Source organism: Mus caroli, chromosome 5, assembly GCF_900094665.2.
Source record: "Mus caroli chromosome 5, CAROLI_EIJ_v1.1, whole genome shotgun sequence".
In the NCBI taxonomy this organism is placed as follows: domain Eukaryota; kingdom Metazoa; phylum Chordata; class Mammalia; order Rodentia; family Muridae; genus Mus; species Mus caroli.
Window position 1 is genome coordinate 97,171,184 of NC_034574.1, and position 23,026 is coordinate 97,194,209.

Consider the following 23,026-nt stretch of genomic DNA (forward strand, 5'->3'; position numbering starts at 1 on the left):
AGATGGACAGAAGAACAGTGTCTGATGTCAGTGTATGGAGAGGGTCCTGGTTGGGGGAGACAGTCAATAAATGGCAGTCAAGAAAATACTGAAGTGTGAGGTCATGACTTTGAATCCCAAGGCAGGTGTGGCAGCTTACACTGTGCTCCCAGAGCCAGGGGAGCAGACCAGCCACAAGCAGACCTGGGGCTCTTTGGCCAGCATGTCTAGTTAAATTGGTAAGCTCCAGGTTCAGTGAGAGATCCTGGCTCAAGAAATAAGGTGGAAGATTATGAAGAAAGACACCTGACACCCTACATATGTATACATGTGCACACATACACACAACATTGCACACACATAGCCCACGGGAACTCACAAACAAGGGTGGGAAGATTCTCACAGCCAGGGATTAAGACTAAGGTAGTCCTGCCCCAATTAGAGTCTGCCTGAGTTTTCTAAAAACTATCAACATACCAAGTGTCCATTAAGAATCAGCCCCAATCCCAGTGAGGGACAGGACACACTGGGCTATGTTCCATACCACAGTTAGCCAGTGGATTGCACAGCTGTTATGACCATGAGGATCTGTCATCTCTAGTATAAATCCCTAGAGGTGAATGCTACTTGAATTGATTCATGAACTTTTTCTATAAGTTAAAATATTAACTTGTTACTGGAAGAGGAAATACATTACTTTGTTTCTTGTACTAAAGAAGCAGGGCATTGACTCTGACTCATTCAGAGGTGTCAGGGAACTTCTTAGAAATCTATGAGCATTAATTCAGTTGCAGCTGAAGGTTGATAAAAACTGGGGGCAGGGGACAAGGCAGATGTGAGCAGTTCTTGTTAGGTAAAGAGAAACTGAATGTAAGTTATATTGTTGCCAAAGAGGTTAAAGGTCAAATGAAAACTGTCACCATTCTAAAAACCCAGTAAATCAGTATGTGTGAAACCCACCAAGGAGCAGACAGAAGTCATGTCCTTCTTGATAAAATATGTCAATCACCCATGAAAGAGTTCTGCCCAAATAGTCATGAGCAAGTGGTTACAGATCACTACAAGTCACAGGAAATTTAGAAATCAATGATATCATGAAGGTGCAACCAGCAAAAGTAGACTTTAAAAAGTCCTTTTGTTTTTCCTCCCAAGAAACTAAAAAGTAGGAAAGGAGAGAAAGTTCCCCATACTAAGAGACTTACAGAGGTACAGGAGTGATATTTGGATCCTGTTTCAAACAGAATAAAAACAAAATATGACAGTTAAAGAAATTTACTATTTCCCAGATAATTCAGAAAATTTAGTTACTGTCATTTCCAAATATCACAATGGCACTATTTGCCCTGATTTGTAAATATGTAGTAAAATATAAATATGTGGTAAGATATAAATAAAACTGTTACTAGAGTCCCAGAACAGAGGCTTGACTCTGGACATACCAAGTCTGATCGAGAGACTACTTAACAAAATGAGGAATTGTGGTGAAAGAACAAAGAATTTGCTTTTCAGAAGGCCAATCAGGCAGAGAGCCGGCCTGGATAACTGCTATTTTAACAGCCTGTTCTGACAGCAGCTCCAGGAGCATGCTGGGAAAGGACCAAAGTGGGGAGTCCGGAAGTCTGGGAGGGATGGCAGCCTTGATGGCTTGTGCGGTCCGGTAGCCTGCTACGGAAGCATATGCATGGGCTAGGTGTGCTTATGTGAGTTTCTCCTAGAGTTGGGTTTGGGAGCCAGCTGTCACCCCAGCATGAAATGATGATGAGAAAGGAAAATGAAGGAAATAAAAGACGTTAGAAGGATAAGTTGAAATCTCGGGACAATGACGGGGGAGGGGGTGTTCTTTAAATGCCCCAATCTTAAAGTCGTCCCCATTACAAAAATGCCTTTAGGCCTGGAACATGTGTTAGTCATTTGGGTAGGAGAAATGAACACTCAAGTGAGCTCAAATATGGAAGAAACAAGACACAGCAAAAACTGTCTAGCGAGGCTGGCCAAGGGTAGATGATCACTCATTATGAAGCCTATACTTTGTATGTATTTGAAGTTCACAATCAAATACTTTACAACAAAAAGAAATATATAAGACAGTTTAGAACTTTGTTGATGGCAAATATCCAGTTCAAGAAGCTAAGTTTAGGAAGTCTGAATTCTCCCAGGCAATGCCCACAAACTCACTAAATGATGAGGGGGTGGGGCTTGCTTCTCAACTTTGCCAATGGTCTTCGGCAACCGCAAGAACAGTAGCCACATGGTATGGCAGACATACTTACAAGTGGGTTCCTGGGCCAAACAGAAGCTGTAATTTAGCTGAAGGAACTGACAGTCCTTTTTAGCTTTCTCAATGTTTTTGAACTGGGAAGGGAGCGTGTGTATTGTCTCCAACACAAACGTGTAATCTTTGGCCCAGACAAATGGGTGCTCTTGTGGACAATCCCAGAGCAGAATCTGTCATCTTCTTCACATGGAATTTGTCCTTGTTACACTATCGCACCACATCCTTCCTGAGAGGGTCCTTTCTCTCCTCTATTCCATTCTCTGTCCCCTTCAATTTGTACCAAAGGAAAGAAACCATGTTTTCTTTGCTTAACCATTTGAACAATCACAGCAAGGAATCTTTTTGAATACACAACTTCTAGCCGGTTTATTGGCTAGATCTTTACTGCTGACAACATGTAGACTGTGACAAGGTACAGTTGAGGTGGTAAGAAAGCCAGTATAGAGCCAGGACTTCTGTCCCCAGCAGTTTGTAAGGAGCCTTTACATCTTTTTATGTGATGTCAGTGGGGACTATATGTGGATCCTGAAGTTGGACTCCAATCCAGGAGAAATGAGGCACGCCATTGTAGAACTTTCATCTCACTGTTACTCACAAGCAACATAACAACATAAGAAATAGTAATTATTATACATTATTTATTCATTTTGTTTTTAAATATAATTATAATCTTTTCCCTCTTCCATTTCCTCTAATCCTTTCCATCTCCTTCCCACCTCCAATTCTCTCTTAAATTCATGGACTCTTTTTTTTTTGTTACAGTCACACACACAAACATACACACACACACACACACAAAATACACACATATGTATATATACTAGCAACACACATACATATATACACATACATATATATACATGTGTGTGTATATATGAAACACAGTCCACATAGTGTTAGTGTTACTTGTATGTATATAATTTCAGGGCTGACCACTTAGTATTGTATAACCAACGAAAGGTTTTCTTCCCTGAGAAAAACGATTTCTCTCCTTCTCAGCGTTCCTTGTTTATGGGTGGGGCCCCATGCGATTTGCCTTTTCTGTGTTAGCATGTCTATTGGTGTTGGTCTGCTCAAGTCTTGTTTAAGCAGCTGTCTTATTGCAGTATCATGGGTGAAGATGCCCTGTTATTTCTAGGAAAATTAATTCCCTGGTCCTTTGGCTCTTATAGTCTTTCTGCCTCCTCTCCTACCATGAGCCTTGGGCCTTAGGTTCAGGAACTGTGTTTTAGATGTATCAACTGGGGCTAAGCACCCCATGATGAACTGTTCTGTACCAGTAGCCTCTGTTTCACCATTAGTGGTATCATACCATGCTGGACACTGTTGTAGCTCACAGGCATCCTGGCTGGGTAGGACTCTTACTTGGTTTATCACCTTGGCAGCTTGCATTATACCCTGCAGTTCTATGAGATCTAGTCCTTAGGGAATAGACTCCCAGGTCAGCTCCCGCTCAGCTCCTCAAGGCCTGGGTCTGAGGTGAATGGTGTCTTCAGCAATGGGGACTTACCTTCAACCTCTGGGAAGCAAGCAAGGGCAATAACAATAGCCTGTATTGTTTGGGGAGTCCCTCTGACCAACAATTCCAATGGGGCTGCTGCTAATGGTTCTTGGTGTGTGCATGTGCGTGTGTGCGTGTGTGTGTGTGTATAAATCGTTATCAACCCAAGTAGAATAACATCACTTAAACTGTATATGTATATGTGTATATGTGTGTGTGTGTGTATGTATGTGTATGTGTGTGCGTATGTATGTGTGTGTATGTGTATGTGTATATGTATGTGTATGTGTATATGTATGTGTATATGTATGCCCAGAGGCAAATGCTACATCTCTTTCACCTGTAATCCCTAGTTCCAAATCTTCATATGAGAACATTAAGCTGGAGTAAGCACAGGTACCAGGAAAGTAAAGGGGGCACCATGCAGTGAGGAGGGGGCACCATGCAGTGAGGAGGGGGCTCCATGCAGTGAGGAAGGGGCACCATGCAGTGAGGAGGGGATACCATGCAGTGAGGAGGGGGCACCATGCAGTGAGGAGGGGGCACCATGCAGTGAGGAGGGGGCACCATGCAGTGAGGAGGGGGCTCCATGCAGTGAGGAAGGGGCACCATGCAGTGAGGAGGGGGCTCCATGCAGTGAGGAGGGGGCTCCATGCAGTGAGGAAGGGGCACCATGCAGTGAGGAGGGGACACCATGCAGTGAGGAGGGGGCACCGTGCAGTGAGGAAGGGGACACCATGCAGTGAGGAGGGGACACCATGTGAGGAGGGCGGCACTGTACAATGAGGAGGGCGTACTGGAGAGCACTTTATTTGGGATGGGGGAGCGTGGAGGGAGAGGGAGAAGGGTAAAGTAGCACTAAGGAAATCTGTCAGGATCATTAGCAATCATATTTTTACCTGAAATTTACCTGAAAGTGCATGCATACATACCTCCTTAACTAAAGAAACTAGGATTCAGAAAGAGCAAGGGAGTTATGCGAGGCTCAAGGCCAACAGGGGTCAGAGGGAACTTACTCTCAAGTTTTCCTGTCCTTACCCCCTTGCTCTCTTATGCTAACATAAATGGATGAAAATATTTACAAATTTTAAGTGACTTCTGTATATGTTCAGTCTTGGTAATAAGCCCATGAATTTGGAGAAATGTACATTATTCTTTCTATTTTACACTTCACAGAACTGGAGCAAAAGCAATGGCTTGCCCAAGGTCAGCTGGTAAATCAGGATGGAAGTCAGGGCAAGGCGCCAAATATCCAATTTCCTATGTGGGAGCTGCTTTCGCAATATCATATTCCTGCTAGTGGAGCCGTGAGATCGCAAGGTCATTGCATCCCGGGAACTGTCTGGGGACTCGCACTTGCCTCTGAAGTGGCCTTGGGCAGGGACGGGGGAGGGTATGGCTGTGACTCAGAGCTGCCTGGAGCCAGCCAGAAGGTCAGGAAAGCTCACCTCTGTAGGTGATGTAGCAAGCCACATCCTTGTCTATTTGTGTGGACATTCCCGAGAGTTTCTCTGTTCCCCTCCTCATGAATTCTTCTTTAGCCTAAACGTGTAATTTTTGGTTTCAGCAAAATATTTATCTAAGAGAGTTAGATACTCTGGACTTGACTGATTGACCTGCAAGTCTTTCTCAGTCTTGTAAGCATTTAGATGTTTCCTCGACCCCTGGCAGAGGCGATTCTTTCAGAATAATGGTTCTGTTTAGACTAGTGACAGTCACGTGACCAGAAAGTGAAATGAAGCAAACCGGCAGAGAAGGAGCAACGCTGTACCCGACCTTCTATCAAGGTCCTTGTGTGAATTATGTTATTTAATCTACCAAACATTCTGTGAGATAGGAGTCCTCACCACTCTGCCTTTGCATGTGGGTAAACTGAGGCACAGGAAAGGTGAGTCATTTGGCTAAAGTTCAACAGTTTGAAAGCAGCAGGGAAAAAAGGTTGACCGCAATTTGAACCCCAGAATTTGTATTCTTATCGAAAGCATGAACGAGTGTTGGCTCAGACCAGAGGAAACTGCTCGTATTGCCAGCAATCACCATCCATGCTCAGAGATCATTTGTTTTATGCATCAAGCATCGGGTTAAAGCCTTACGTCAATTACCCATTCCCTCTTGGGACAGCAATACCATCAAGTAGAAATGATAGTTGCAGCCAATTAGCAGTTAAGAAAGTGGCGACTAAATAACTTGCTTGGGTCCCACAGGAAATTGCTAGCTTTAGTCAAGGAAGACTCCTTAGCTTCAGAAGCTGTTTACAGCCAGCCTCTTAATCCAGCGATGACGTCTTCCCGAGGCTACAGGACACTCCTGCGTCCGTTGCCAGGGCAACCACCGCGCACACCCCCACCCACCCTCCAGCATGCCTCACTTGCATCACCTACCCGCATCGTCACCTCAGTTTACCTACCTCTCAGATAAAAGACATGGACCCCAACCCATCTCTCTCTTTTTCTCTTCCTTGCTTCTCTTTCAATAAAGGACCTCTCTGGTGAGAGCTGGGCTGGCTTGGCGTGGTCTATCCAGGAATACACTCTCTAGGAATACACTGTTTTCAACTAACAAGACTAGCTGCCACATTATAGAAAATGAAATAATACACAGGAAATGCTACAGCAAGTCAGTAGACCCAAGCTCACTCCTTCCAAAGTCACTAGAACTTTCTTTTTAAGAGTATAACACTCTAAGCAGTTATTCGAACTAGTTCCTGACAAGAGTCTTTTTGGTTCTTGGGTTTTTTTTTTTTAAGATTTATTTATTTTTTTTTTTATGTATGTGAGTACACTGTAGCTGTGCAGATGGTTGTGAGCCTTCATGTGGTTGTTGGGAATTGTATTTAGGACCTCTGCTCGCTCCAGTCAGCCTTACTCACTCTGGTCAACTCTGCTCGCTTTAGTTCCTGCTTGTTCCAGCCCATAGACTAATTTCTTATTATACTTTACACTGTAGCTGTCTTCAGACACACCAGAAGAGGGCGTCAGATCTCATTATGGGTGATTGTGAGCCACTACGTGGTTGCTGGGATTTGAACTCAGGATCTTCAGAAGAGGAGTCAGTGCTCTTACCCTCTTAGGCATCTCACCAGCCCTTGACAAGAGTTTTGAAGGCAAAGATTATCTGGGTGATTGATTAATCTTGCCTGGTACTGGAAACCTAGAGAAGTCATGGATCTCAGAGGAGGATCTACGATGGTCATTTCATCCAATCCATTCACGTGAAAAGTATCTCAACAGAAAAGGTTTTAGAGTCTCTATGTGGCAGAGGCCCAAGACTCCTAAAGGCCCGTCGAATGCATTTCTTTTACATTTCCCATCCACTTGCCATATCCACACCATCGTTTCCTGTTGACGTAAAAGTTCTAGAGCACAATCTCATCGCCTGGGAAGCAAAAGAAAAACCTGGGTATTTCATAATCTATAACGTGCCAACCTTGCCCACAGGAATAACAGAGAAATAGGCTTTCCATAGTGTTTGGGTATTGGCGTTCCTGGAAACTGGGCCTGGACGTGGATGTCCTTATATCCTTAAAGAAAGCAGGAAGAATGTGTAATGAACCAGGAGTTCTTGTTTACTGTCTATGGTAGGAGTCTCTTTTTCTTTAGGTAAAACACTGGGTTTGGCATCAGAGTTAGATCTTTTGATCATACACAAATCTAATGCCTAGCCTGCTGTTGGGAAAAGGGCAGAGAAGCCAGCCAGCTCACTCAGTACATTCATGAGTTATGGAAGGAAACCATAGAGTAGAAAAGAAAGCTAGAGAACTCCACACTAGACAGAGCAGGATTCACACCTCAGATGGTCATAACTACAGGCTCTATCCCTCCATGAAAGGCCAGTGACTGCCAGTGGCAGGCCAGGGACATTTCCAGGAGGCTGTGCCCCTATTCCTGGATTCTAGAGTGTGCATTATTAGGGGCCTCCATGCACAGTCCCAGCTGATTTCTTCATCATAACCATGGGTTTACAGTTAACACAGAGGGGTTACATCCTTTCTTCTCCATGAGGAACTGAATTGTGTTCAAAGAAGTTCAACTGGTAACTTGGAACACACACACACACACACACACACACACACACACATCTGTCTCTGACATTGTGTTTCTCCTCTGGTTTGCTCACCTCTCCCCATTCTGTCCTGTATATCTACTATTTCCTTCTAGAAATCTCCACGCTGATCCTCCTCCTTATACTCCAGTAGATTATGCTCTCCAGTGCTCCCCAAACCTCGGTGCTTCTATGATTGCATCCGCCCTCACTTTCTCCACACCTTCACTGGCTAGCCTTAGTAAAGCAGGAATCAAGTCCCAGACTTTCTAGTTCTGTAACTCCTTCATGTGCAGTGAATGGCTTATTTAACTGAATGGCGTATTTGACTGAATGGCATACTTGACAGAGCAGTGTACTCAACTGATGCTCTTCTGTATGGGTACTTTGTTACTCTGGTCCTTTAATCTGCAATTACACACCAAATGTGCTTTTAAATCTAAGAACGATAGTAGAGTACACAAGAAGAAATGCCAAAGACAGACCTGAGCTTTCAGGGGACAGGTAGAGGAAGGTTAGATGGAAAACAGAAGGAAGAGGAACAAGGACTCACAAGGGCCAGGACTCTCGCTTAATCCCGACTTCCTTCAGCCTGGGAGGAGGCATAGATAGAAACTACAGATAAACTCCATGTTGGGGGAAGTGGGAGAGTCAGTGGTGCCTAGAGCAGAAGCAGTAGTTATCTGGCTTTGCAGGGAATCTTCAAGAAAGCACAAGGCTTTACAAGTAAACACATGATTCTAACCGATGCTCTTTGAGAATGGCAGGGATACAGCGGGGTGCTGTGGTTGGGCAGCATGGCAGGGATATAGAAGCAAGCAGCCCAAAGTTCACTTGCTTTCCACACCTGGCTCTCATACATGTAAGAGGAATTCAAACCCTCTAACATTCCTTGAATAGAGCAGGAACGATTCCACCAAAGAGCTGGAAGTCTTGCCAAGAGGTGTTGAGAGCATAAGGCAGGCAACCTAACTTAAAGACTGCATAGCTATCAGCACAAAGCAAGTGACTTACCACGCCAGCAAGACTTGAGTTTGGTTTAGCCAGGCAGAGCCCTGGCCCAGGGAACAGACTAGATCATGAGATCATAGGCTCCAGATGTGTCCACTATCAACACATAGAGCCAGATGTCTCTAATATTCTACAACCTCTTCCAACTGCGGCCCTGGCCTCATTGACACATATACTATTTCCATTTATATTTCATTTTAATTTTAATTTTAATCCATTTTAAAATACAAAAGCATGACCACCGAAACTTTAAATTTTTCAAATCCTATTTTTCAAAAAGATTTACTTAGTTATATGTACAAGTACACTGTAGCTGTCTTCAGACACGTGCACCCAATCAACCCAAGTCTTTGGAATTGGCAACAAACTGCAGCACACAACCAGAAGTTTTTGGTGTGTTTCTCTCTATGGAATCCTGACAAATGCAGCTCAACTACGCAATGTAAGGCAGACCAATACATGCATGTTGTTAGCAAAGAATCTTTCATCACGTGTCCTTTTAAGTGCTTGCTTTAGCAGAACATTTTCCTGTGTCTGCTTCAGTGAAATGTTCCTTCATGAGGCTGCCTTAGCCTTTCACACCTGTGTCCACTTTAATGTGTTTGCTTTAGCAAAGCACCATCCAACTGACTTTCCAAAGAACCCTTAAGTTTCCACTTCACATGACTATCTATAAAAGTGCCTTATTCTTTCATTGGTGCTCATATAAGAAAACATACAAAGCAAGAGGATAATTCAGATGCATTACCAGAATTCCTATCATTTTTATATAGATTATTCTTGGATCAAAGTACCAAATTTCTCAATTTACTAAAATTCGACATACTTTTAAAACATCATTGACGTTTCTATGTAAAAGTACAGCCAGGAAAAAAAAACAAATTATTAAAATTACTTTTTAAAAGCCGTTTTTTTTTTCTTGAAAACAATTCTAAAACCAATCTTCCTGTCTATACCATCCAGGAAACCCATACACTCTGGTTCAAATTATTCTCTGCTGAATTTCCTTGAAGTCAATCCTGTTTCTGGTTAAGTGTCTATCAACTTCTTAAATTAATTATACAACTGACCATCAAAATCATTCATGATCTTACTCAAAATTATTTTTCTTCTTAATCTATGTATGTATGAATGCATGCATATATGTATGTATGTTTGTAATGTTTCTGTGCATTAATATATATGTATGTTTGTAATGTTTCTATGCATGAATATATATGTATGTTTGTAATGTTAATTTATGTATGTATCCCACCCATTCTAAAGTTATTCTCTCAAAGCACCTGCCACTGTCTCGCTCCATCCAAAATATCTTCCTTCCCAAGCCCTGAGAGCAAACATTCCTGTTGGCCTAAAGTACAATCCTCTGTAAGCAATGTATGCTTTTGCTGTCTCTGTGTTTAACAGCACTCACTGTTGCTGCTGCTTTGAGTCCCATCATTTCTAATCTATTTTCAAGGGCATCACTTCTAGAGAGATTACTTATGTTGATCCTATCCGTATTAAGGCTTCTAAACTCTCTTACTCCATCTTTTGTCAGTTCTCTGCGGGATACATATTTTATCATAAAAATGTCTTCAAAATTTCCAACCAGGTACGGTAGTTAATGGCTGTGGTTTTAGCTGGTCGGAGTTCAAGTTCACTCTGGACAATTTACAAAGACTCAGTCTCTAAATAAACAATACTAGCACTGATCACTTAGATACTGTCCATACATAGACTATTCTAGGTGCTTTACACATATAAACATTCTTATGTGCTTTTATTTTAACATTACACATGAAGCTGTGGTAGAAATGTGTACTATGTAGGCTATGAATAGTAGCTATTGATATTGATACCAAAACCCTTCTTCTCTCAAAGATTATTGGCCATCTCTATCTGTTGGAATTCTATTCATATATGTCTGAAATCCTTAATAACCCACACCTCTCAATAAATGTATCCAAGCCTGGCTTGTACCACCTGCTTACCAAAAAATACACCAATGTTCTCTGATATATGATGATACAACGTAGTATTATTCAGTTTTTAAAGCTTATTATGATGGATAAGCAAGCTACATATAGTTGAAGCTGTATTTTAAATATTTACCATGAGGGTCAACAGCCTACACTCTATTGAGTACCCTGTTGGCTAAGCTGTGAAGCCCAGTAGCAGTGTTTGATTCAGAATATTTTCAGTTAAGCAGTACCTTTATCAGGGATGTAACCAATTATACCTTCCAGAGTCCCCATATGTGTGTCAGAGCTATAGATTGCCAGGGCCGGAAATCCAGAAGAAAAGCAGCTTGCTTCTCAGATATAAACTGCATACATATGTGTGATTTTCTTTCCTGTAAACTACATGAAAAAAACTTTGTGCACTACATAAAAATTGCCAATAGTTCTGAGTTCAAAACATTCTCTGGTGTGAGAGTGGGTAAATCACGGTGGTCTGCCTCTCTGGTGTCCATGTAAAACCATGGCAATGGTGGCAAAGAGTGGAAACAGAGGAGCTGTGTTGAAATCTTTGAGAAGGAAGAGAGCCCCCCCCCCGCCCCCGGGGAGCCGCTTGCCCTCCATGTCACAAGGGGAGGCTGAATCATTTCCTCCTCTATGCAGTCACCTTAGATGCAAGCCTCTGTCCTCTCTCTGCCTCTGGCTAAATCTCACCACCAATGCCACTGGCTCAGTGAGTCACAGACACATCATCAACCAACCGGGAAGAAAATATGAACTCAAGCCAAGAAAAAAAAATGTTTTTATTTTTATTAAATTATAGGAAAAATAAAAGGCAATTCTCCATTTAAGAAGTCTCTACAGTTATTAATAGAGCTGTTTTAATCATGCAATAGTTTTATTAAAAATTGTCTTACTATTGCTATACCTTTGAGACAAAACAGGGAGACCATGACATTCCCATTAAGGGGCCCTACAGATGCAAGATGCTGTTAATAAAAACGTGTTCACCAATGATCAGATTTAAGAGCTAGCTTCTAAATAGATGCTTCCCCAAGATTTCCCTTAACTCCAACATGCACAAAATGCCTGACCTGGACTGATCTAGATCTTCCACCATATTTTTTTGCCATCCAAACACAGAAGCAATCGGCACATATGCAGAGATCTCAGTGCCAAGTGCAAAACCCAGTGGCCGGAGGCACTGGCAGGGTGTGAGTAGAAACCCTAAGGTTATAAAAAGCAGAAATTATATCCTGCCTGGCCATGCATTTCACCTATTTATATAAACATGATTCCTCCGGTCTTTAGAGAACAAGTCTGAGAACCCTGTCTGCCTGCCTGTTCCTCTGCTGGTCCCTCTGTCTGCCTGTCTGCCTGTCCCTCTGCTTGCACCCCTCATGCATGAGCATAAAGCAATACAGCCTCATTCCAATGGTATTTTCACATCTTTGTGGTTGCTCTGTTTAACTGAGTAACAGAACATAAAGCTGCGTTGGTAATATTAAGAGATGGGCACAGGCCCTGAGAGGCTGCCCACGTGCTGGGAGATGCCTCCACACCTGTGAGCACAAGGCAGTCCCAAATAGACTTGTTTGGGGTGTTAATCTGTCTGTCAGGTTTTGTGGGAGGTGATTCTTGGTTTGTTTTAAAAGAATTTTGTGTTTTATAAAAAAGGAAAAGGAAGAATCAGGAATATGTTTGTTAGAGGCATAGTATGGTGAGGTGTGTGTGTGGCGAGGGGGGGTGTGCCTCTGCAGGCCCATGCTGAGACATCTCTTCCCCCTGAGGTACCAACCACAGGATGGATATAGTATGGAATAGAGTTTATTTATGGCTTGGGGAGGGGAGTTGAACGGGTAATAGGGACAGAGAGGGAGAGGGAGAGGGGAGAGGGAGAGGGAGAGGGAGAGGGAGAGGGAGAGGGAGAGAGAGGCCAGACATGACCACATGGAGAGAGTGGGGTGGGTGGGAAAAGAAGGGACAGACAGAGTAAGAGGGTAAAAGAGCAAGAGACTGAGGAGGGGGCAAGCAGCCCCTTTTATACTGAGTTGAGCACACCTGGCTGTTGCCAGGGAACTGTGGGGCAAAGCTAACAAAGAGCACATGAAGCTAAGAGAAAAAATGATGGAGGAAGAAATTGAAGGTGAGAGAGCAAGGCGTGAATTTCATCAAAACTCATTCCACACACATATGAAATTCTCATGGAATAAAACTGAGATGACATTAGTGTCTGGAAGGCTAGTGACAGTGTGCAGATCACAGCGTGTACCTCAAACCTCTCTTGTATGAAGGTATATATCTACTTGTGTGTGTGTGTGTGTGTGTGTGTCCATGTAGTGCCACTGAAGTCACACAACACAGTGCGGCTGGATTCAGAACAGAAGTCCCTCCAGGTCATTAGCACCAGGAGCTCTCACAGTTCTCATCCCTCTGGCTTTCCCCACAACTGACTTGCTTTCCCTTCTCATGAATTGCTTCATTGCACTGGCTGGTTTCGTGTGTCAACTTGACACAAGCTGGAGTTATCACAGAGAAAGGAGCCTCCCTTGAGGAAAGGCCTCCATGAGATCCAGCTGTAAGGCATTTTCTCAATTAGTGATCAAGGGTGGGAGGGCCCATTGTGGGTGGTGCCATCCCTGGACTGGTAATCCTGAGTTCTATAAGCAAGCAAGCTGAGCAAGCCAGGGGAAGGAAGCCAGTAAGTAATATCCCTCCATGACCTCTGCATCAGCTCCTGCCTCCAAGTTCCTGCCCTGTGTGAGTCCCTGTCCTGACTTCCTTTGGTGATAGACAGCCATGTGGAAGTGTAAGCTGAATAAACCCTTCCCTCTCCAACTTGCCTCTTGATCATGATATTTATGCAGGAATAGAAGCCCTGACTGAAACAGTCATCCAAACCCAGATCTTGCTGGCTGTGGCTGTCTTCCTTCTCACAGTCACCTTGAGAACAACAGTGTCCTGCTCTTTTTATTGCTGTGTATTTCCAGTCTCTGGATTTTTATCAACGAAACTGCCACAATGGTTAAAGTGCTACTGATCCCCTCACACATCTTCGGGGGCACCCGAGGCTGTGCTCCAGCTCCCCCCCCCCCAGCTTCAGTCTGGCACAGCATAGTTCCAGGAAATGTCCCCAAGCCACCTGGAATCCCTGTCTCCCTCCAGGGTTCCCAGGGGGTGCCTGGCACTCTAAGAAGCTTAATTCAGCTCTTGGTATTCATTCCTCAACCCTCCACCACCATTTTTCTGCACCCTGCCTCTCCTGACTCACCGCCTTTCAATTTCAGAACTTATTACCCTCCCACGGGCTGCAGTCAAAACACATGCCTCAGTGTTCTCCACACCTGTCCCAAACTTTAGTTTATGAACATGACAAATTCCTCTCTACCCAGGAAGTATTTTCTCACCAGATATAATTAAGGCAAATATTTGAATTTAAAAAATATTTGCCTTTAAATGTTTTCAAGATATCTTTTTGATATGATTTAGGGGAGAGGTTATAAAAAATAGCATAAAATGACTTGATTGTAATTTTCCATTAGGTTTGGAGGAAGCCAAGAGCATACACCTCGGATGATTTTGAACACAGATTACAGATAGGAAAGTTAGGAATACTGATTCTGCTAATGTGTAGATCTCTGATCTTGGGTAAAATATTTGAATCTTTAATTTTTATTTCGTTTTGTTCTGTTTTTGAGACAGGGTCTCACTTTTTTACCCTAGCTAGCTTGGAACTTGATGTGTAGACCAGGGTGGCCAGGAACTCACAGAGATCCACCTGCCTCTGCCTCCTCGAATTAAAAGTGTCTCCCACCACACCAGGCCCATGTGACTTTTAAGAATCCTTGTTTTCTCCACTAAAAACAGACATAATAATCTTCTTCACAGAGTCATGCCAATAAATGAAACATTCCACATCAACCTCTTAAGACAGGGCAGGCACAAAGAAAACACACAATAAATGTGATTTATTAGTGTGAATAAAGAAGCCGTTCACTCTAGGGGCTCAGAGTGAGAACCAAAGACCAAGCGGCATAGATTTAAATGCCAGCTCTCTACTCACCAGACATTAAATCTTGGATATATTGTTCATTGATCTGTGCCAGTGTCCTCACTGGGACCCCAGGGACTTTAGACAGATCAAAAGCATCGCTCTCTATGAAGAGCCACACTTGACACAGGAAGTGACGCACGCAGCTGGAGCAGCGTCCAGTAAGTGACACACATGACTGGAGCAGAGCCCCGGAAATGGTGAACCTGGCTGTAGCAGTGCCCCACATGCATCGGTGTCTTTTAGAATCCTTGGCACCAAAGTGAGAGCTCCTACTAAGCTGAATTCTTAGATGCCTTGAGTGTGTGCTGAGATGCTCTGTAGTGCTTTATTTCCATTTTGTAGGTTAAAACTGAAATAAGCCTAGGGTTGGGATCAAACAATTCAGGAAAAAAAAAAAAAGAAGAAGAAACAAAACAACAATAACAACCAAAAACCCCTACAATTAAATCGACAAATCTTAATCCACATTCTATATGGTTTTAACCCAAAGAGCAAACATTTTAAGTTTTTTTGGTTGTTGGGGACTTCTTTGTGTGCATCTGTCAGACACCCTGAGGAGGTCAACACTGGGAGTCTTCTGCAATTCCTCTCCACTTTTATTCTTTGAAACTGGGGCTCACTGATTCTGCTAGGATGGCCAACCAATCAGCACCAAGAATCCACCTGTTTCTGCCCTTGCCCCGCTGGGTCCTGAGCCAACTCACAGCCCTAAGTCAGTGGGGTGAGGAGACACATATTCCAAGACTCATGTGCAGAGGTCAAGGACAATTTGAGGGATTTGGTTTTCTCTTTCCACCATGTAGGTCTTGGGAATCAAACTCAGGTCATCAGGCTCAGCAAAGGCCTGTTCCGCCATGCCAGCCTGCAGCCCAGGTAGAGATAGCAGCAACTGTTATCAGACAAAGCCAAGAGCAGCAGAAACAGCTAATATAAAGAGAAGGGAATAAATCAAGTGTTCTCCGTGTTCTCCATTCTGTGAACCCCTCTGGGATATAATTTGTTCTGGCGTCCAGAGGGTAAAGAGAAGGCTGTGAAGACTTTTCTTTTTTTAAACCTCCTTTCCATGTTCTAATGAGAGGAAGGAGCAGACAGCTCATGGAGGCATTGAGTGTCACTGTCTGGAAGTTAAATCCTAGGGTCTGCAAGTCACGTGCGCAGTCATGTGAAGTCACATGCTCAGTCACGTGTGCTAGTAGGAAGCAGTCCCACTCACTTCCATCTGTCCCCACTTCTCTCCCGCACTGAGTCGTACTCAGACACTGTAAAGTACCAAGTCACCTGGGTCGGTGGAGAAACCGCGTTTGAAACATCTCATCTTTTGTGTTTTACTTTAAGACCTGCTCATTAAACATGGCGGCGGCTTCTGTATGTCGAAATAAACCTTGGCTTTCAGATATCGAAAGCGCCATATTTATTCATAACCTGGATCAGCACAGAAGCAGTCAGGTACCTGTCACTCCTGCTTTAGTGCATGCTGTGTTCCGTGTGCTGAGGAACTCATGGTGTCTTGTCAGAAATGCTAGTAAAGACAGGAAAAATGGGAAAGACCACTAAAGAGAAAAGGCTACACAAACCAGCTCCACACGTTGTTCATCACGTAAAATCTAAGAGCATCTGCGGGGAGGGAAGCAGGGAAAATTAAGGACACACTGATTTCATCCAGTCACTCGTGGGCGGTAGGGACGATTAGGGCTATTTGCTTTATTTTGTGGGACATGCTTCACGGGGGAGGGGTGGTGAAGTTTAAATAAGGAAATGGAGAGTCAGAAGAAATCTACTCAAAGAATAAAATGTCACCTACAAAACCATTCAAGAACTAGCAGGAGCAAATATTATTTTGTAGAAAGGAAACTCTAAAACTGGCTGAGGATTCAGACACATCTTAGTAGGCACATCAGGTCACTACAGGCTCTTACTCCTCCTGCACTCATTGTTGTCAGGACAAGATGTTGGGTGGCTTTGGGTGGCTACATTAACCTATTTCCGCTATCTAGTGTTTCAAAATCCACTCCTGGGTGAGAGGGTCCTATTTGTGTTTAATACTGAGAGACAATAAAGTCTGAGTAAATTAAGATATCCCTCCTGAATTACTGTTTCCTGTGCACACATAGGCAACACCTAGCTGACTTTACTTTTCTGCAAATTCAATGAAGTCAACAAACAGTAGGCCACGTTTATTTGTTCAATCTTCCTAAGACCTCCTGTGCACACTGCACACATTGGTAGAATAAGTACATAAATCCAAATGATGTGTATTTATTCCACTTAAAACAATAATGCTTGCTAATCTTTTTAAAAAAAGCAAACAAGCATTGCTATACTCCCTATTTCAGACAAGAACTAGAATTCGGTATTTAATCCACAGTAGTCCCTCTTTCTTTTCATTTACAAACCAAGCCCCTTAAATGCATAATCAGAGCTCCTGTGGTAAGAAAAATAACTGAAGCTCCTTTTAAAAATATGCTTTTGTTTTCACAGCAAAGGAAAATGCATAGCTCAACTTAAAAACCGGAGAGGTCTAAATGTTCTGGAGTGGACCGTTCACTGCCGCAAAATACTCTCTACCCTTTCATGATGCTCTGCTGAGCAGAGAGGTCAGGAAGTATAGACTGACCTAGAAATGTCCTCCACACCAGGGCCATTTGTTCTTGGTTTGTGTACATCAGACCGGAAAGCAAGCCTGATTTTAAGAGGTTTGAACAGATGCCAGATGCCGTAGAGTAAGTGAGGGTTCCCAGTGTTTGTTGTTACTTGGTTTATGAACTCGACCTACACACAAAAGAGTGGTCACTCTGCCTCAGAAGTGCCTTCCTGTCCGGAGAATTAGCACGCAAAGAAAGAACCACAAGCCTGCATTTTTGCCAGCTATGCCACACAGATAGGTTTAAGCCTGATAATTTAGAAAATATTTTCCTCATAATTTATAAAAATGATAACTTTATATACATATTGTTTATTTTTTTCTCTTGTAATAATATACCATGACTGGGGAAAACACATAGGAAAAAATGTTTGTCTGGGATTGCCGTTCCATAGGGAGAGTCTGTAGTGGTAGGGGAGGTCTGGCAGCAGGAAGCTGAGAGACAGCAAACCAGAAACTGTCTGAGGCGATGAATGCTCTGGACTGGTCCCCAGCGACATGCTTTCTCTTGCAACTGCATCCGATCTGCAGATATGACCACCTAGGGAACCAAGTACTGAAATATGCAAGCCAGGGGGAAACACTTTCTCACTCAACCCAGGCAATATATCATTTAACTTGGGTATTAATTCAAGCTCAGCCTTCTCCCTGCCTTGCTTACGTTGTATTCTACACTCAGCCTGTTTTGGTTTTGGCATCACTAAAGACCCATTAAGCTGATCAATGTACCCCTTAATAGTTTATGAATAAATATAGTATCTTCATGGCTTAACAAACAAAGTAACAATGGTTAGATGCAGAAATTAACTTCAGGAAAATTGAGTCAAATGGGAAATTTGCAAAGTCTCTTTATGTCTTTTTTTTTCCTTCAATTCTGCTTGCTGGATCGTCTTCCCACATTCACGCAGAGTATGCATGTCACGTTCACATAGAGTACACATGTCATGTTTGTGCAGAGTGCTCATGTCACGTTCACACAGACACACAGAGTGCACATGTCATGTCAAAACACCAAGCAGTTGAATCTGGAGCTTCTGTTCCCTTGCTTATTTCCCTCATGAGAAGATGAGATTTACCACAGTCAGCTATTGGATGGATCACAGGGCCCCCAATGGAGGAGCTAGAGAAAATACCCAAGGAGCTAAAGGGATCTGCAACCCTATAGGTGGAACAACAATATGAACTAACCACTACCCCGGAGCTCTTGACTCTAGCTGCATATGTATCAAAAGATGGCCTAGTCAGCCATCACTGGAAAGAGAGGCTCATTGGACTTGCAAACTTTATATGCCCCAGTACAGGGGAACGCTGGGGCCAAAAAGTGGGAGTGGGTGGGTAGGGGAGTGGGGGGAGGGTATGGGGGACTTTGGGATAGCATTGGAAATGTAAATGAGGAAAATACCTAATAATAAAAAATAAATAAATAAATAAATATTTTTTAAAAAGAAAATGAGATTTGCAATTGAACTCAAGGTCTCAAACCCTGTAATATTCGACATTCATGTTTGATTCTCTTCAGATCACTGCAGAGGTGGTGTTGAAAGGGTTACACGTTACTTGGTCATTTGGTGTGACAATTTCCTGGTATGAAACATTTATTGGGTAAATATTTTCAAAAATAACTGTAATTTTTTTCTTATCTGTGTGCCTGTGTGTATTCATGTGCACACAATTCCAGAAACTATGGCCTACAATCTTTAAAAATCTCTCCCAGGAAACTGGTGTTTTATTAATATCTTAAGCATTGATATGTGTGTGTGTGTGTGTGTGTGTATGTACACATTGGAAGTCAAAGTACAACTTGCTCAAGTTTGTGTTCTCCTTCTATTGTGAGACTCCTGGGTATTAAACTTAGGTTGCTAGGCTTGGCACTGAGCACAATTACCCACCAAGATATCTTGCCAGCTCTTTATTAAACTTTTATTATAAAAGAAGTCTATTATCCTTGACTTATGTGGTAAGTCTTGTTAATTAACTATATGCAGTTAGTATTGATAGAAGATTAATCCCGTGTTGAGGACATTTAAATGGTCAGTGTATGCAGCCATACATTAAAATCTAATCTTCACTTTGGTATGTGAAGATCAAACTGCTGGTGAGCGTTCATAGTGAGGAGGTGCTATGTAGGCTGCTGAGAGGGAAAAGATGTCCGTGGTCTTCACTAATGCTGGACCCATGTTCTGTGCTGACCAGCTAGGCAAGACTGCCCCTGATGTAATAATGTAAGGATGGTTATAGGGTAAGCAACAGCTTTCTGATTGTATGTGAGGACTATTCCTGTTCCGCAGAAGAGGAATCAAGTCTGGTCCTGCAAACCTGGTCAGACTCCCATGGCTCGGTCCTAGGTCCTAGGATAGAACCTACTATTTTTACGTTGCTAAATGACGATGTAATGAAACTACCTTCTAAATATTTATGTCCATACCAACAGACCTGAGCCACCCACACTTGCTCAGAGGAACTTCCCCTGGGGATGAGCAGGAGCCAATCAATGCAGATCCAAGACTGTGTTAAGAGAAAGTGACTTGACTGGATGTCTATATCAACCGTCCTCCTCCATCAAACCTCGGGGATCATCACAGCAGAGGGTGACACTCATGAACTCACAGTGGCTGTAACTGCATGCACAGACCTGCACAGAGCAAGCCACCCAGAACTTCAGAGCTGGTGGGGGAGGATCTTGCGTTCCCCCACCCTATCTGAGGAGCTGCTGGCATTTGATACCTGCTGGGAATGGAGAATCGTTCTTCTTTGTGGGTGTGGCCATGCATTCATGGATGTACCTACATCCTTCCATGCACATATGAAGAACATTAATTTTGCTTGGTAGGTTATTAAGAAAAGAAAGGACATAAAGTTGAGAGATGAGGACTAGAGGAGTGCATATGATTATATTTTGTTGTATACATATATGAAATTCTCAATGAAGAACTTTTTAAAATGATAAAAGTAAGTATACATGATTATAAAGGTAAAAAATAAAATAAAACACACACGTGCATAGCACTCACATATACACATATACATACATATACTTATACACATACATGCATGTATACACATGTGTACACACAAACACACATATATACACACATGTAAACACATAAATATACACACATACAAACACACATATACACACATACACACACACACACACACACAGAGATCCAGTCTCAGGGAGCTTTCCTATACTGTGGGTATCTTCATATGTTCGTATGATCATAGCATATCTTCAGATGCTATGACATGATTCATGACCCTGAGGAATGCATAAATCAGTTTATTTTATCCATGATTCTGTGACTGCGATGCCCATCTGTGGTGGTGTATGGCAAGGGTGCTTTGAGTGTATACAACATGGCAGAGGGAATGTAATAGAATGAATGTGAGAATGGCCATCACTGCAAGTGGAAGTATTGAGTTGTAGCAGAAAAAGCAAGAAACTGAGGCAGGTGAAGCACCCTCTTTTTTAAAAAGTCTGCTATCTCAGAAATGAGCTTAGCTTTTTGAAAACTACATTAGCTAGTCACTTGTGAACATGGAATCCCTGTCATTCGATTCACTCTTAAAATCCTCACCACTTCAACCCCGTTACACTGGGGACCAAGCTTCCAGGATGTGAACCTTTGTGGGATATCAAATAACAATGATTACTAACTAGGATAAGCCTGATACCCATGGCACAATGACACTGTAAGATCCAAATGATATAAGAAACAAAATGTCTGGAGGCGTTCAGCAAAGATGCCTGTTAATGTGAACTGGACCAAAGAGTCTTGGGAGAGTGTGGACTTGGGAGGATTTGAACTTGGAGACAGGGAAACATTTGGTGGGTGAAAGGTGGTTGAAAGATTCTTGCTTCAAATATGCAAGCAAATGAGAACTGAGCTGCATCCTAGAACCAGGCTGAAGAGATGGTGTCTTAGGGTTTTGCTACTGTGAACAGACACCATGACCAAGGCAACTCTTATATGAACAACATTTAATTGGGGCTGGCTTACAGGTTCAGAGGTTCAGTCCATTATCATCAAGGTAGGAACATGGCAGCATCCAGGCAGGCATGGTTCAGGAGGAGCTGAGAGTTCTACATCTTCATCTGAGGGCTGCTAGCAGAATACTGGCTTCCAGGCAGCTAGGATGAGGGTCTTAAAGCCCACACCCACAGTGACAAACCTACTCCAATAAGGCCACACTTCCTAATAGTGCCACTCCTTTGGCCAAACATAAAAAAATCATCACAGATGGGGATTTTTTTTCAGAACACCAATGCTTCAGTCTCCAATGCTGTTCTCCAGGGGTGGGGTGCCATGCCCAGGAACAAGCTCTTATTCCACTGCAAAGCTTATGGAAGAAGCTAGCTCACTGGCCATGAATATGTGCAACCACATCAGAGGCCTTGGATGCCTCAAAGATTATCGAAGCCTCACACAGAGGCTACGGTATCCGTGGTATGCCATGATATCCCTGACACAGTGATCCTCTCTCTATGCTTTGGTGAGCTCAACTTAAGTGAAGAAGCACAAACACACATAGTCCTGCTTTTCTAAGATGTGTCATGTTTGTCCTGTCTGCTCAGCTACTGGGCCTGCAAATGGAGACTGCTTTAAGACCATTTACTGGACTATATTCTTCTAATGATATTTTCAAGCCACCACGTCATCTCCCATAAACCAGGAGTATAATAATAACTCAGTGGGACTTTTATGAGGAATACACCAAACTATGAAAAAGAAGTATTTCTTCCCCAGCACAGAGTAAGCATGACCATGAATTATTCTCCCCAAATGCTGACTCAGTGCCAACTGCATCTCAAATCAACATTGATGTGGGCCTGGGTACCAGGGGTTTTCCAGGGAGATCTCTGTCCAGTCTCTGCTTTGCCTTCCAGGTCGCCAGGTAACTCCGAGCTGCTCTGAACTGAGTCAGGTCGGCTGGGCAAGAAGCCGACTATCCAATGCAGAGTGCAGCGGGACCTTAGTGCTTCAGGAGAGCAGATCTATTCCCAAGTGTTACAGCTCTTGGAACAAAAGGCTCAGACAACAGAGTAGTTCTTGCACACCTTTAATTCCCTGGATAGGATTTAAACATAGTTTTGGGGGTGATTCAGGGTTCGACAGCAGGTACCTCTCATTGGCTTGGACTGAGAGCTTAGGGAAAACCTTATTTGCATGTGGGAAGGCTTGGTGCTGCTCCTAAGTGACTGATAGCCACATGCCTCTCCTGTGGGGGAATCAGGAATATGGCATGTGCTGTCACACCTCACTTGTTTTATTTGTTTCTAATGAATTTTAGTTATTTTTCAATGTCAAATTCATGACCAGAGTATGACAATATTCCATCAAAAACATAGTTACCGAATGAGAGAAACAGCTTTTATTTTTCAGAGGTGTTTCTAAACTTGATTCATTTTGACTTTGTTTTGGAGACAGGTTCTCTGTGAAATCCAGAGAAGTCTCCACCTTGGCGTCCACATGCAGTGGTCTCTCCAGAACGGTGAATACAAGCACACAGCTTCATGTCTGTCAAGAAACAGCCTTGAATGAATCTGGGATGAGAAGACTCTTAAATCTATTTTATTTATTAT

The 23,026-nt window shown here is 42.9% G+C and overlaps 1 long non-coding RNA gene across 1 annotated transcript; it reads left to right on the forward strand.

Moving 5' to 3' along the window:
* Positions 1–1,596: 1,596 nt before the first annotated feature.
* Positions 1,597–6,249, forward strand: LOC110295388. Its single transcript, XR_002378055.2, has 3 exons — positions 1,597–1,679; positions 4,932–5,075; positions 5,960–6,249. It is a non-coding gene; the product is annotated as an uncharacterized LOC110295388 (long non-coding RNA).
* The last annotated feature ends 16,777 nt before the right edge of the window (positions 6,250–23,026 follow it).